Below are 15,548 nucleotides of genomic sequence, written 5' to 3'. Positions count from 1 at the left end.
AGACGGGCAATCGTATTTCCCGAAAAAATATTTCCCCCTGACTGCTGGGACCTACCAGCTACATCTTCGCACGCAAGGAAGTGCGTCCGGGCAAAAAAAAACGATTCGCCCCCTGACTGCTGGGACCCACCGGCTACATCTTCGCACGCAAGGAAGTGCCTGACTGTCGGGACCCACCTGGTCGAAGCGTACGTAGCGTTGTCATTCTGGTCGCGAACGTGTACGTACATACTGGTCGATCGGTCTGTCTGCAGGCTGCAGCGATGAACCATGGCCGTGCAAGGAAGGGCACGTGTGGTAGTAGAGGCGCGCACGTAGCATGTACACGTACATACAGCGACCATGTTGCAAGAAAGTAAATACGGCCACGTACGTACATACGGGCGGGGTCTCGAACGCCTACTCGCGCATACGTACGGCCAGGGCTCGTGTACATGGCTGGGTCGGAACGGAGAAACTGCGTCGTCGTCATGTTCATGGGGAGGCAACGGAATGCGTCGTGTTCATCGGGAGGCAACGAAATGCGTGGGAGCCAACCGTCTTGGACGGAACAGCCGATGGAAACGAGGCCTGGCGTACCGCAGAACGGAGGAAACGGCCTTGTGTTCGACCGACCATGTTCGAAACGGCATCCTGTTCATCAGGAGGGGTCTGGCGTACCGCAAAACGGTGGAAACGGACCTCCTACGATCGAAACGGAGGTCCTGTTGATCGGGAGGGGTGTGGCGTACCGCAAAACGGAGGAAACAGACTTGTGTTGGAGCGCTACGGTCGAAACGGGGGTCCTGTTCATCGGGAGGGGTGTGGCGTACCGCAAAACGGGACTCCACGGGATACTGTTCATCTCCACCGTCGACCCCCTCCAGCCTCCACGGGCTACTGTTCATCCACCGTCGACCTCCTACAGCCTCCACCTGCGACTGTTCATCCACGGGCTCCTGTTCATCCAGCCTCCACCGCGCGCTACTCCACCGGCTACTGTTCTACCAGCCCTCTCCACGGGCTCCTGTTCAACCACCCCTCGACGGGCTACTGTTCATCCAGCCCTCCACTGTCTACTGTTCATCCAGCCCTCCACGGGGTGGTCCTGTTCATCCAGCCCTCCACGGGGTCCTGTTCATCCAGCCCCAACCGGCTCGATCGATCGGGGTCCTGTTCATCCAGAGGCAACACCACGGGGTCCTGTTCATCCACCCCCACCGGGAATTGTTCATCCAAACCCCCCAGCAACGCTCACTGTTCATCCAGAGGCAGCATCGCTCGGCTTCAGTTAGCAGCAGTAGCGAAGGAATCGCTCGATCGGGTTCAGTTAACAGCCATCGATCGATCGCTCGGGTTCAGTAATGCGTAGCCTGCAGTGCAATCGCTCGGGTTCAGTAGGCGAACAGCTCACTCGGGTTCAGTTAGAGCCCAACGCCTCGCACCCACGCGCGTGCATGTACGAGAGAAACGTGCATCGCTCGGCCCCGACCACCCACCGTAACCGGGAACACCCCGATATTTTCCTCGCCCTCGCTTCTACCACGGTTTTTTCCGTCATGGACGGCCTAAAGAATGTCATGCAGCTGCGTCTTCGGCCCGCCCAGGACGAAAAGCCCATTTTCTGTCATGATTTTTTGTCATAGAAGTAGGAGCCCACCACATCTATGATGATACCGGGTTTTGTCACAATTCTTGTCATAGAAGTGTCATAAGTATGACAGCATTTTTTTCGTTCGGCCCAAAATGTCACGGATGTGTCTTTTTTTGTAGTGATCGTCTTATGAATGCTTACATATGAAGAGGAACAAAGTCCAAAAACATAGGTCATGCGCTCTAAAACTTGACATGAAGAAGGCGTATGACCAGGTTGAATGGACTTATCTTGAAGCAATTATGATGCAGTTCGGCTTTTCTCAATAGTGGACCTCGATAGTTATGAACATGGTGAGCTTTGTTTCTTTTTCTGTTATGTTCAGTGAAAAGAAGTTGGATGAATTAAAACCCATCGGAGGTATCTGACATAGAGATCCTCTTCCATCTTACCTCTTTTTGCTGGCAGCAGAGGGCCACTAGTAGAAAACGAAGCTTTATCACCGGTTCGTAAGGGTTCTGCAACCGGCACTAAAGAGTGGAGACTAAAGGCCCCCCCTTTAGTACCGGTTCAGCACGAACCGCCACTAAAGGCCCACCACGTGGCGTGAGCTCGCGCTGTGGTATGGGGGACCTTTAGTACCGGTTGTACTAAAGGTTTTTTTTTTTGAAATTTTTTCTGAAAATTTTGGAAAAAAAATTTGAATTTCTTTTCGATTTTCATTTTTCTGAATTATTTGATGATTTAGTCTCTAATCACCCCTCTTAACTACTCAAGTGTGGATCACTCATTCCAAATCGTCTAACTTCCCGGCCGGTCATCCATCCTCTCACTCCCCCAGCCTGAGCACGCTTAACTTCGGAGTTCTATTCCCTCTACTTTCCAAGTCTGCACTTGTTGTTTTCCTGACAAATGTAAGCTGACAATCCTATTAACTCTCTGCAGTTTAGCTTGAGCATTAGGTCACACGTTTCACCGTTTGAGTTTGAAACTATTATTCTAAAATACAGTAATTATTTAGTAACACTAATATTTTTTGAATAAGTTTGACCATAGTTTGACCAGATTTGACCAAAATTCAAAAAATTGAAATAATTATTTAGCAACACTAATATTCTTGAATAATTATGTAGTAACATTAATACTTCTTGAATAAGTAGTTTGACCATAGTTTGACCAGATTTAACCAAAAAAACTGAAATTTGAGCATATCTTTTTTTCCTTTTGGAATTTGAGGATTCTAAAAAATTGCAAACAAGCCATAGGGAGTCAAAATCGTATGCGGATTTTCGTGCTGAATTTTTTGATATATTATACGTTTTTTTCTGACATCGTATGCAAAAGTTATAGCCGTTTTACATTTTCCCTAGACTTTTTGCAAAACATGTCCAAATTGAAGTTTTCAAATTTTCCTAACTAGTAGATGTAGTAATATAACTACCTCTCGAAGGATTTAATTTTTTGAAGTTTTTATCATTTTCTTTTGATTTTTTCAAAACTGAAATGGCGATACACGGGGGGGGGGGGGGGTGGAGTTTGAAAATTGCCCTATAGTACCGGTTTGTGTCTCCAACCGGGACTATAGGTCAGACCCCCTTTAGTCCCGGTTCATGGCACGAACCGGTACTAAAGGTTAGCCCTTTAGTACCGGTTTGTGCCACGAACCGGTACTAAAGGTGATCGTGGGACCCCGGCCTGACGCCAGCCTGCCACCACCCCTTTAGTACCGATTCGTGGCACGAGCCGGTACTACAGGATCAACATGAACCGGCATTAATGCATAGCCGTTCGAACCGGCACTAATGGTACCATTAGTACCGGGCCAAAATCAAACCGGGACTAATGTGTCTCACATTAGGTTCTTTTTCTACTAGTGGGCCTTTCATGCCTCCTGAAGTATTTTGACCAGTCATCATACATAAGAGCAATTAAAGTGGCTCAGTCGGTACCTCCGGTGAATTACTTACTGTTTGTGTATGATAACCTATTATTTTTTAAAGCAAGTAAAGAGGGGCTGAAGAAGCATAAAACCTTTTGGAGACTTACTGCAAGGCTTTAGGACAAAAAAACAATTTAGAGAAGTTTTCATTTTTGTTTAGAAAAGGGTGCTCTCATAGTGTCACAGACGAGGTAAATCTAGGCTTAACATGCAAAATGAATCCTTAAGTGGAAAATATTTGGGTTTGCCTACTGATGTTGGAACATCCAAAAATGGGACTTTCAAGTATTTTAAGATAGAATTTTGAACAAAAATTTAGGGCTGGCTTGACAAACTCGTATCTGTGGGAGGGGGGACGTCTTGATCAAGTCTGTTGTGCAGGCTATCCCAGTATATTCTATGTGGTGATTTAAATTACCTCGAGGTCTTTGTGAACACATGAATAAAATGATTAGAAAGTTTTGATGGAGCTGTAAAAAAGTGGCATGGGTTTCATGGGATATCACGATTCAACCTAAATCAATCGGAGATTTGGGGTTCAGAGATTTTTAATTATATAACTTCGTTCCGCTCGCGCGGCAGACGTGGAGGTTCGTACAAGACCTGAATTCTTTGAGTTCCAGAATTCTGAAATTTGTAAACCTCCTGGGGCCTTTGATTTTGGAAGCCAATCTTGGTTCACATGCTTCACAAATATGAAGATCTAGTGTTGAGGGGAGGGATGTCCTTACCTAGGGCTTGATCAGGAAAACCGAAGATGGTGTGACGACGAAGATATGGGTTCATAATTGGTCGCCTCGAAGGAAGCAGTGAGATTGATTACTACTCCAAATCATGCTAATATCTCTATGGTGCGTGAACTTATCGACCAAACTACGACCTCTTGGAGGGAGGATTTCGTGCACAACACGTTCTTACTATGGATGCCTCGGTGATCCTAGGAATCCCTTTGTGCACCCCTAATATATCTGATTTTTGGTCTTGGGCTCATGATCAAAGAGGCATTTTCAGTGTCCGCTCAGCCTAGCTAATGATGGTTCAGACCAAGTACAATCGAGAAGGGTGGCTGCTTTCATAAAGAGTAAAATACATCGAAGGTCCTAAAAGTATTTCATTTGTGCCAAGTAGGTCCTAAAAGTTTAAAATCGTTCACCACGTGTCCTAAATGTGTGTAAGTCGTTCACCGCGGGTCTTAAAAGTATTCCAAGTCCTAGAAGTTGTGAGTAAAATACACATAGGATCCGCGCGCAGTGAACGATTTTAAACTTGTAGGACCAACTTAACACACTTGAAATACTTTTAGGACCTTCACTGTATTTTACTCTTTCATAAATCTGGGTCATCTCGACAACTGCAGCTGAAGGGAGAGATTAGTGTAAGCTTTGGAGCACTCTTGTCAACTTTCGATACACCTCACAATCGCAAAGATGTTGCTTCACGAAAAAATAAGTTCCTTGTTCCATATAACCATACCATGGCCACACTTATTTGTCTCTGGAGATTGTCTTCTTGGGACCAGTCGGCATGCGCTTGCTGGCTGGTCGGGGTGCGGCGCCTGGCCGGGTTGCACTGGGAAGCCCGCAGGGCGAGCCGGATTGAGTGACGGCCCTGATGTTTTTGAAAGGATCCGGGTTCCGTCGCCTGCCCGGGGTCCATCCCCTCGACACATCTCATCGGATAGTGCAACTGTCATCAAGGATATTGAGGAAAAAGCAGGAGGACAACATGCTGCGGCAATCAAGGAGCTTATTGCCCGCATGGGAGATTTTGAGGTTTGGCAAACTTATCTTTTTCCTTTAGAGTTTAGTAGGAATGTCTCGTTGACACAGCGTCATGATCTTGTAACAACCCCTAGGAACATTGATCAATAATGTAAAGTTGTTCCCTTGAAACGAAAAAATCTAACAAGCAAAAATGTTGCTTCATGAAAAATTAACTTTCTCATTCCATACAACCATATATTTATGTAGAGTTATATCATCCTATCGTCAAAACTGAAAGGTTTGGCAATGCGCGCCATCCGGGTCTACTTACTATGCCCAGCAATCGACATTATTTTCATGGCATATCGGATCATCACGGCCTTAAATGCAATGTATACGTGCATCTGCCGTGTCCACATTCATGTATACCGATTCCGTGACTCCTCCAGCCAGTCACACGAACATGGAATCATGGAGAGAAGGTGCACCGTGCAGGCGGTCCTTGCACTGCATAATTGAGTTGCCATTTCTGTGTATATGAGGGATAGCTACGAAACCGGATAGCTAGTGTTGCCATTTTTTTCAGCTCTGGTTTCACATGCATGTGGTGGTAATGGGAACGTCGACACTTCACACGCGGTTTCGACAGTCCATCTAGAGCTTTCCCCGGAACAGGAGCTTATCGGGGCCGTCCTACCGGAGCCATTGCTACACCCGAAACGAGAAACAAATTATTCTCGATCGGTTGGCTGCTGGCTACTACTACTCGGCTGATTCCGTCGAGCACATACGCTTCTCCATCTCTCGCCTCTCTCTCTCTCTCTCTCTCTCTCTCTCTCTCTCTCTCTCTCTCTCTCTCTCTCTCTCTATCTCTCTGCACGCGCGGACGCCATGGACAAAGCTCCGGCGGCGGCAGCAGCCAACAACCTTGCCAATCCTCCGGCGGTTGCGGTATGTGGTTCACAAATCAACCTTGCCATTCCTCCGGCGTTCCGATTCGAACTAATTCCAGTTTTCTATCAACTGTTGCAGGTGGTGGTGAATGTGGTCGTCAATCCACCAGCGAATGTGGTCGTCAATCCACCAGCAGAGGCGGCGCCGCCAGCGTGTGGAGCTGCGGTACGTAATGTGATTCAAACTTATTTCTGTCAAGATATATCGATGTTGCTACTATTTAATTTCCTTCCTTGTTGCCCGTAAACTATCCCGGTGACTTGAGATTGAACGTGTACGTGCTTGCTTGCATGCTGGCATCGCTGCTAGCTAGACTGAACTGAGCTGATCCGTTGAGCTCAACTGCTGCAGGACGTTCTGCTGCTGATATGTTTGCTCGGCATTTTGGCGGTGAGCGTGTATTGGATCGTGCTGGCGTGCCTCGCAAAGTAGAGAAACTATGTCACGCCTGGGGAAGAATGCAGGAGTGCACCACCCGATGAGGATGAGCGTAAATAAGGTGGCGCAAGTGTGGGTTAAGTTAAAGCTATCGTGCGTCGCGTACTAGCGTGTGTGTGTGGAGCTTAATTATAAGCTTTGTGCTGTAAAACTGAAAAACAACACTCTACTAGTACGTCTGAAGAATAATGTAAACTGAACTCTCCTCCTACCTCTCGTTCTTCTCTCCCAAGTCAGGCATAGTGAACCTCACGTCGGCAATCACGCTGGCAGTTGGTATCGACAGACGGGCTGTGGCCGGGGTACACGGTGGTGATTCCCAATTCTCGTGCGGTCGATTTCATTTCATCGGAAACAAATGAAGGCCTTACTCTCGTGGGAGCGGCGGCCTTATGCTGGGCACTGTGGCTTACCAGGAATGATGTTATCTTCAATAACAAATGTGTCTCATCTTCTATGCAAGTTATTCATGTTTGTACACGATGGCTCCGTACTTGGTCTATCCTGCAGAGGCCGGAGGACATGGACATTTTTATAATGGCGTCTACACGGCTGGAGCGTTCGGCCAGGGAGGTTTTCTACCCCCATGGATGGCGGTGTGATCTACGGATAGGATCTACTGTACCTTAGCCTCGACATGATTTATTTGCTTCGCTTTGTACCGAATTATTTTTATTATTCTTAGGGCACTCTCGACTTTTTGGCTGTGTGCATCTAGCTATGCAGAGACCGGGCTTTCTTTCGATGCGATCATATCACCTCGATATATCTATTCAATGAAAAGTCCTTTATCGAAAAAAATGAAGGCCTTACTCTCACTCAAGCAACGCAGCGCTGTGGAAGAGTATCGGCAGCAGATTTCAGTCCACAACCCATAGTACGACGAGCAATTCTTTGTATCCCAATTTATCCGTGGCTTGTCTATTGCCACAAGTTCAGCAGGAGGTAACTGAAGATCTCAAACAGTGGGCTGGGCACCTCGTCCCTTCCTGCAGCATGGCCGGCCGTACTGAACATCTGGGACACAAACCAGAGGTACCCAAACACTTTGGTAGCTCGGGGATTTTGGGCGTACCGATACACTTTGTTTTCGCTCCGGGGAACAGTACGACCGAACTCATCAAGGCTACTGCTGAATTACATGTAGTCCAAGGAGCAGTGATGGAAATATTAAACAGGATGGTAATGCATGATCTGCAGGCCGTACCGGAGAAATGAGAGGCCCCGTGCAATGAGAGGCCCTAGGTATACCCATACGTTAATTACGGAAACAAATTGTATATTTTCCTCAAAAAGTATATCTCATCAAAATTCAAATCTTAAAACTAAGAATGACTTTATTTTAAGCATAAAGGTGCTGCCGCCGCTGCTCTCCTTGACCGTATCCCTCCCTACCGACCCCCTCCCTCCCGACCCGATCTAGGGCTTTGAGCCGCCGTTGGAGCTCCGTGGGGCAAGGCCCAGGCGGGGGACGGCGGCGGCAACACGTGACGACTTTGATTTGCTGGTGCTTCTCGAGTACCCAGTCTGGAGCTCCGGCGTGAAAATCTTAGGTTTGACCCTAGTTAGTTATACATGGCAATGGCGGTGTTTTGCGTTATAACCTTGTCGAAGGAATTGCTTGTACTTTATCTTCAAGGTGAAACCAAGGATCTAACCATTGGTGGTTGGATCCGGTAACAACGACGTTTGAACATTGTTTCCTTCCTGAAGGCATTGCTATTCACACGTACAGAAATGCTTATACACAATCTTAATTGATGGCGTGCTCCTTTCAATCCACACCACCATTATGTTTCCAAAATACGAGTAGAGTGAGCATATTTGGTACGCCAGCACTAATAGGTTACCGGTGGCGTGCCTTCATTTTCACACCCGGCCAGTGTGTGGGGCCAGAGTTTAGATGCATCACTGGGAAGTGTGTGGACCGGATGTCACTCGAACTGTTCTTATAATCATTGAGGGTAAGGACATCGTGGAGTCAATAACAAGTAATTTTTGGTGTTAATTCTGAAGGACCCTGGCACCAATCTTGGTTCACGTCCTTCACAAATATGAAGATCTATTGTTGAGGGAAGGGATGTCCTTACCTAGGGCTTAATCAGGAAAATTGGAAACCGTGTGACGACGAAGATATGGGGTCATAATTGGAGAGGGAGCAGTGAGACTGATTACTCCTCCAAATCATGCTAATGTATCTATGGTTAGTGAACTTATTGACACTAGTAGAAAACAGGGCTTAGGTCACAGGGCAGTTTTCACATTAGCCCCGGTTCAGTTACGAACCGGGACTAATGTGAGCATTGGTCCCGGTTCGTGAGCCCAGGGGGCCGGCCGGGGCCTCGTGGGCATTGGTCCCGGTTCGTATGGACCCTTTGGTCCCGGTTGGTGGTACAAACCGGGACCAATGGGCCACGCTCCTGGCCCACCACCCTTTAGTCCCGGTTCATACCACAAACCGGGACTAAAGGGCTGGTCCTAGTTGCGGCCAGTGTTTAGTCCCACCTCGCCAACCGAAGGGCGCTCACACCCGTTTATAAGCCCGTCCCTCTATGCCTTGTTGAGCTTCTATTAAAGTGAAAATAGATGCCCTTATACAGGAAATTTGACTTAAATTCATAGTAAATTTCATAGAAATTTAGTATGAATTTAGGTTGAATTTTCTCTATAAGTGCATCTATGTTCATTTTTTATATTTATAAAATAAAAAAACCTTAATAAAATAAATAAAACTAAATAAACCTTAATAAAATAAAATAAAATAAACTATAGTAACTACAATAAATAAACCTTAATTAATTAAGTAAAAATAGCAGCAAGTAAAATAAATAAAAATAGCAGCAGTAAAATAAATAAAAATAAAATAATTAAAGTAAAAGATATAAGTAATTAGAAATAAAATAAATAAGCTTTTTGTTGTAAGTAGAAAGAAAACCTTTTCAGAGTTCATTTGAAATGCTTTTCAATTTTAGGGTCTTATAGCTCAAAATAATTAGTAAATGCATGAAAAATAACAAATCAAGTCAGAAAGGATTGACAAATGATGATGTGGCTTTGAATGGTGCATTTTGAACACACAAAAAGTCAGAAGTTCAAATAAGTTTTAAAAAATGAAATCCCTTTGTAACAGACGAGTTTCCGGATGAAATCCTGATACTTTGAAAGAAATTGTCCGTTTTGTACACGAAGTGCATCCAGTTTTTGCCGTAACCCTCTCGACTTTCTTGCACATGCTATGTGGATGAAATGATGATATCATGCCAACTTTCAACCTTTTCAGAGTTCATTTGAAATGCTTTTCAATTTTAGGGTCTTATAGCTCAAAATAATTAGTAAATGCATGAAAAATAACAAATGAAGTCAGAAAGGATTGAAAAATGATGATGTGGCTTTGAATGGTGCATTTTGAACACACAAAAAGTCAGGAGTTCAAATAAGGTTGAAAAAATGAAATCCCTTTGTAACAGACGAGTTTCCGGATGAAATCCTGATACTTTGAAAGAGATTATCCGTTTTGTACACGAAGTGCATCCAGTTTTTGTCGTAACCCTCTCAACTTTCTTGCACATGCTATGTGGATGAAATGATGATATCATGCCAACTTTCAACCTTTTCAGAGTTCATTTGAAATGCTTTTCAATTTTAGGGTCTTATAGCTCAAAATAATTAGTAAATGCATGAAAAATAACAAATGAAGTCAGAAAGGATTGAAAAATGATGATGTGGCTTTGAATGGTGCATTTTGAACACACAAAAAGTCAGGAGTTCAAATAAGGTTTAAAAATGAACTCCCTTTGTAACAGACGAGTTTCCGGATGAAATCCTGATACTTTGAAAGAGATTGTCCGTTTTGTACACGAAGTGCATCCAGTTTTTGCCGTAACCCTCTCAACTTTCTTGCACATGCTATGTGGATGAAATGATGATATCATGCCAACTTTCAACCTTTTCAGAGTTCATTTGAAATGCTTTTCAATTTTAGGGTCTTATAGTTCAAAATAATTAGTAAATGCATGAAAAATAACAAATGAAGTCAGAAAGGATTGAAAAATGATGATGTGGCTTTGAATGGTGCATTTTAAACACACAAAAAGTCAGGAGTTCAAATAAGGTTTAAAAAATGAAATCCCTTTGTAACACACGAGTTTCCGGATGAAATCCTGATACTTTGAAAGAGATTGTCCGTTTTGTACACGAAGTGCATCCAGTTTTTGCCGTAACGCTCTCAACTTTCTTGCACATGCTATGTGGATGAAATGATGATATCATGCCAACTTTCAACCTTTTCAGAGTTCATTTGAAATGCTTTTCAATTTTAGGGTCTTATAGCTCAAAATAATTAGTAAATGCATGAAAAATAACAAATGAAGTCAGAAAGGATTGAAAAATGATGATGTGGCTTTGAATGGTGCATTTTGAACACACAAAAAGTCAGGAGTTCAAATAAGTTTTAAAAAATGAAATCCCTTTGTAACAGACGAGTTTCCGGATGAAATCCTGATACTTTGAAAGAGATTGTCCGTTTTGTACACGAAGTGCATCCAGTTTTTGCCGTAACCCTCTCAACTTTCTTGCACATGCTATGTGGATGAAATGATGATATCATGCCAATTTCAACCTTTTCAGAGTTTATTTGAAATGCTTTTCAATTTTAGGGTCTTATAGTTCAAAATAATTAGTAAATGCATGAAAAATAACAAATGAAGTCAGAAAGGATTGATAAATGATGATGTGGCTTTGAATGGTGCATTTTGAACACACAAAAAGTCAGGAGTTCAAATTAGGTTTAAAAAATGAAATCCCTTTGTAACACACGAGTTTCCGGATGAAATTTAAACTATTCAAATTTGGAAACTAATGGATTAACAGAAAGTTGATAATTATTCTGAGCTAAAAGCAAAAAGAATAAAAAAATAAAGCAAAAATCAAAAGAAAATAAATAATTCAAAAAACAAAAAAATACTGGAAAAAATAAAAAAATGCCGCCTAATGGGCCACAGAGCCTGCATACGACTAGAAACCCATCTGCACATGGGCCAGGATGCAGGCCCGCAGGCCCAATAGGCCCAACATGGCAATGACAAAGGTAGGCATGTATAATGCCTGCATATTAGAGAGGAGCTCAGCACCTGAGCTGCAGCGCAGCTTATAAACAGGTGCTGAGCTCTCTCAGCTAGCGAGGTGGGACTAAACTTCCCACCGCACCGCGCGAGCACATTAGTCCCGGTTGGTGGCTCCAACCGGAACCAATGCTCCCCACCAACCGGGACCAAAGCCCTCTGCTTCCCGCCCTTTGCGCTGGTGAAAAGAGGCCTTTAGTCCCGGTTGGTGGCACCAACCGGGACCAAAGGGTGGGTATTGGTTCCGGTTGGAGCCACCAACCGGGACCAAAGCCTTTGCTATATAAGTAGCACTTTGGAAATTTTCTGATTTCCATCGCCAGTGTCCCCCCGCCCGACGACGCCGCGAGCTCGATCTACGCCGCCAGGCTGCCCCGTCGTCGTCGCCGTCGCCCGTGCCCCCGAGCCCACGCCATCGCCCGTCGCCGTCGTCCTCCGTCCCCCCGCCGCCGTCGTCGTCGGCCTCCGCCGCGCGCCCCCGAGCCTTCACCCCGTATACGTCACCGTCGCCGCCCTCCGCCCCCGGCCTGCCGCGATCGCCGTTGCCCTCCGCCACCCTGTGAGCGCCGCCCCGATCCCCTCCTCCTCCTCCCTAATGGCCGCCGCCGCTGCCGCCGCGCCCCCTAGCTATAGTACTGTACGTAGTTTAATTTAGATTTGTAATTTAGTTGTATTAATTTGGATGTGTAGTTAATTTAGTTGTTGTAATTTAGATGTATTAATTTAGATGTGTAGTTTAGATTTTTCATATTTAGAAGTCATTTATGTATGTTCATATTTAGAAGAAAAAGAAGGAGAGAAAAAAGGAAAATAAGAAGAGGAAGAAGGAGAAGAAGAAGAAGAATAAGAAGAAGAGGAGAGGAAGTAGAGGAGAAATAAGTAAGAAGATGAAAAAGAAGAAAAAAAAGAGTAGAAGAAGAAGAAATAGAGGAGAAGAAGAAGAAATAGAATAATATATTATTCTATTTTTTCTTCTTCTCCTCCATTCCTTCTTCTTCTCCTCTTTTTTTCTTTTTTTTCTTCGATCTCCTCCTCTATTCCTTTCTTCTTCTCCTCTTTTTTTCGTCTTCTTCCTCTTCTTATTTTTTATCGGGTATGTCATTGTCGATATATGTACCCCCCTCCCCGATAACTTTTAGTAAGTACTACTTAGAAAGTGTTTAATAGAATTAGTTAGAAAAATAATAGAACTAGTTAAACTAGCTAGTTTATTTGTAGTAAGTACTACTTTATTCTATTTATAGTAAGGAAATTAATAGAACTAGTTTGTTTTTTTAGTTAAAGCAATTATTCCTGCATCGACGTCGACGATGCCTATCCCGCACTCGTCGTCGACTCGGCGGAGGAGGCCGGCTTGATCAGAGGGGCCATGTCCGGGACTGGGCTCCGCCGGGCTGGTTTTGGGAGGTGCTACCTTCCGGTGGGCGTAGGTTGGTGAGGAACCAGCCCGTCGTTGACCCGATCCTTGTTTGGTGGCGCTCGCGTGGGCCAGTGACGGTGCCGAGGCTTCCGGACACCGCGGAGGTGGTACGTCACCGTGTCAGCGAGGAGGACCAGCACGTCCGTCGCTACATGGTTGCGTTGGAGGGCAGGTTCGACAATACCTGGCAGGTTCTTCAGGGATCTCACTAGAGCTATGATCCTGTGATGGTTCCGTCCCTTTGGGTGTCCACCGCCCGCGCCGATACCCGTCGGGCGCTACTGTTCTAGCTGTACTAGCGATGCTATATGTATGATAGTATTCGAGGTGTATTAGTGATAATATTCGGCGATGTACGGACGCATGGAGATGATGTAGTTTTGCTTATAATTGAATGCATCCTAATTTGAATACTACTTTATTTTGTGATTTGATTTTGCTTATTGAATGCTCAAAGTGGAAAACTACTCCGATCCTACTTTGAATGCTAAAATTGGAGAGCACTATGATTAGTTGATAGCTTATAGGGTTTTTGTTTTCGCAGAAATCTAGGAGCCCCCCCGGCCCCTCCATCATCCCCGCCGTCGTCCCCGTCACCGCCCCCTCCGACATCGAGGTGAGACCAGCCAAATCCTCTTTTAGAAAGATAATTAAACGATATTTCGGGTTGACTGTAAGTCTGTCGAGTCTCCACCATATATGAGAGGACGAAGAATCCCGACTGTTGTCGTGGGGGTAGCTTCTCCTTCGTTCCCGTGTGCTAGACAATTTGGTGTAATGCACTCGAGAACGAAAGGAGGAGCTACCATCACCGACGGTCGCAAATGTCAGAGAGGAATCAGTGAGGGAGAGTTCCACCATATATATATGAGAGGACGAAGAATCCCGACTGTTGTCGTGGGGGTCGCTTCTCCTTTGTTCCCGTGTGCTAGCTAGACATTTTGGTGTAATGCACACGGGGACAAAGGGAGGAGCGACCATCACCAACGGTCGAATGTATACACCACATGAGCTGAGAGTTTTCAAGAAAAGACCCGACAAACCGATAGTCAACCCGTGATGAATAATAATGATCTAACTTAGGTTTTTTAGTACATATATTTAATTGTAGATGTTTAATATTTGAATTATATATGAACATAGGAAATGTCGTACTCGGACGACGAAAGTCTCCCGGGGGAGTGCGACTGGTGCCACGACGACCGAGGTCAGTGCGACAGGCCTCACCTGGACGAAGATCGGCGCTTCAGTATTAAGCTGGAGGAGACGTTCGATGTTGAAACGGTACGCAACGACGAAAAGTGTTATTTTTTCGTAATTAAGCACGACTTCAACTATTTCAACGTGTACTTTTCATCTTTTACAATTCGGCTAGCTTATCCCATGCCATGCAAGACGCTACGTCTTGGAGAGGATGGGTTTTGAAGACCATGAAAGTATGGAAACAAAGAAAATTCACCTAAGGACCCATCATGATATAGATTTTGAAGTAAAGCTGTATAATTCTGAGAGCGTAACCCATTTTGGTTGCAAAAATTGGGAAGCATTTTGCAAGATGTATGGTTTTGATGAGCGTATGCTTGTCACCATGGATCTTGGTGATCCTGACATCGAGCAAGACAATATGGACATTTGGGTCCTTGTTGATACGCCTCCAATTCTACCGCTATGTGAGTTTCTCAAACATAGTTATTAGCTAATTTATATTGTTCATTTGAAAATAGTTGACAGCTTATTTTCATTGACAACTTATTTTGATTGTTCAAACAATGTGCGGAACATGGTAGACAGAATCTACTACACCGATGGCTCTGAGTTAACTTATAAGGAGAAAACTCATCTGGTCGGATTTTGTACTGATATTGAGAATTACAATATCTACAATCAAACTCCTCATCATTATGGTCCTCCATACGTGCCACTAGTGCACGTGTTGAACTACGGTAACTACTATGGAGATACCCTGGTAAGATTTCTTACTATTATGACATCCGTGCATATTTTGCATAGTTCTAAAACTAGTGCATTATCATTGCTAACTATGAAGTTATTACTATGTTTTTCAACAGATAATCCCAGAGGATTGTGTGCCTCATTTGATGTATCAGAATGGTAGGCTTGATGTTTTGAATATACAACCAGGTCATCCTACGAATCTCAACTGTCCATACCGGATTTCTAAAAGAAGTTGAGACATGCAAATCAAAGAATGGAACAAATGTATGGACAGTCGCAAGGAGCTTCTTGGAAGCAAAAGGAAGCGAGGCGCAAGAATTGGAGACAGGATGATCTCCATTCTCCATAATGGAGAGTCAGGGTCTATATTGTTTTATGCTATTTTACCTTAAAGAGGGTATTTCGGTCCTACCTAATACTGATGATCATGTGCTAAGAACAATTA

This window comes from Aegilops tauschii, chromosome 4, assembly GCF_002575655.3.
Source record: "Aegilops tauschii subsp. strangulata cultivar AL8/78 chromosome 4, Aet v6.0, whole genome shotgun sequence".
NCBI classification, from domain to species: domain Eukaryota; kingdom Viridiplantae; phylum Streptophyta; class Magnoliopsida; order Poales; family Poaceae; genus Aegilops; species Aegilops tauschii.
This window is presented reverse-complemented; position numbering follows the sequence as displayed.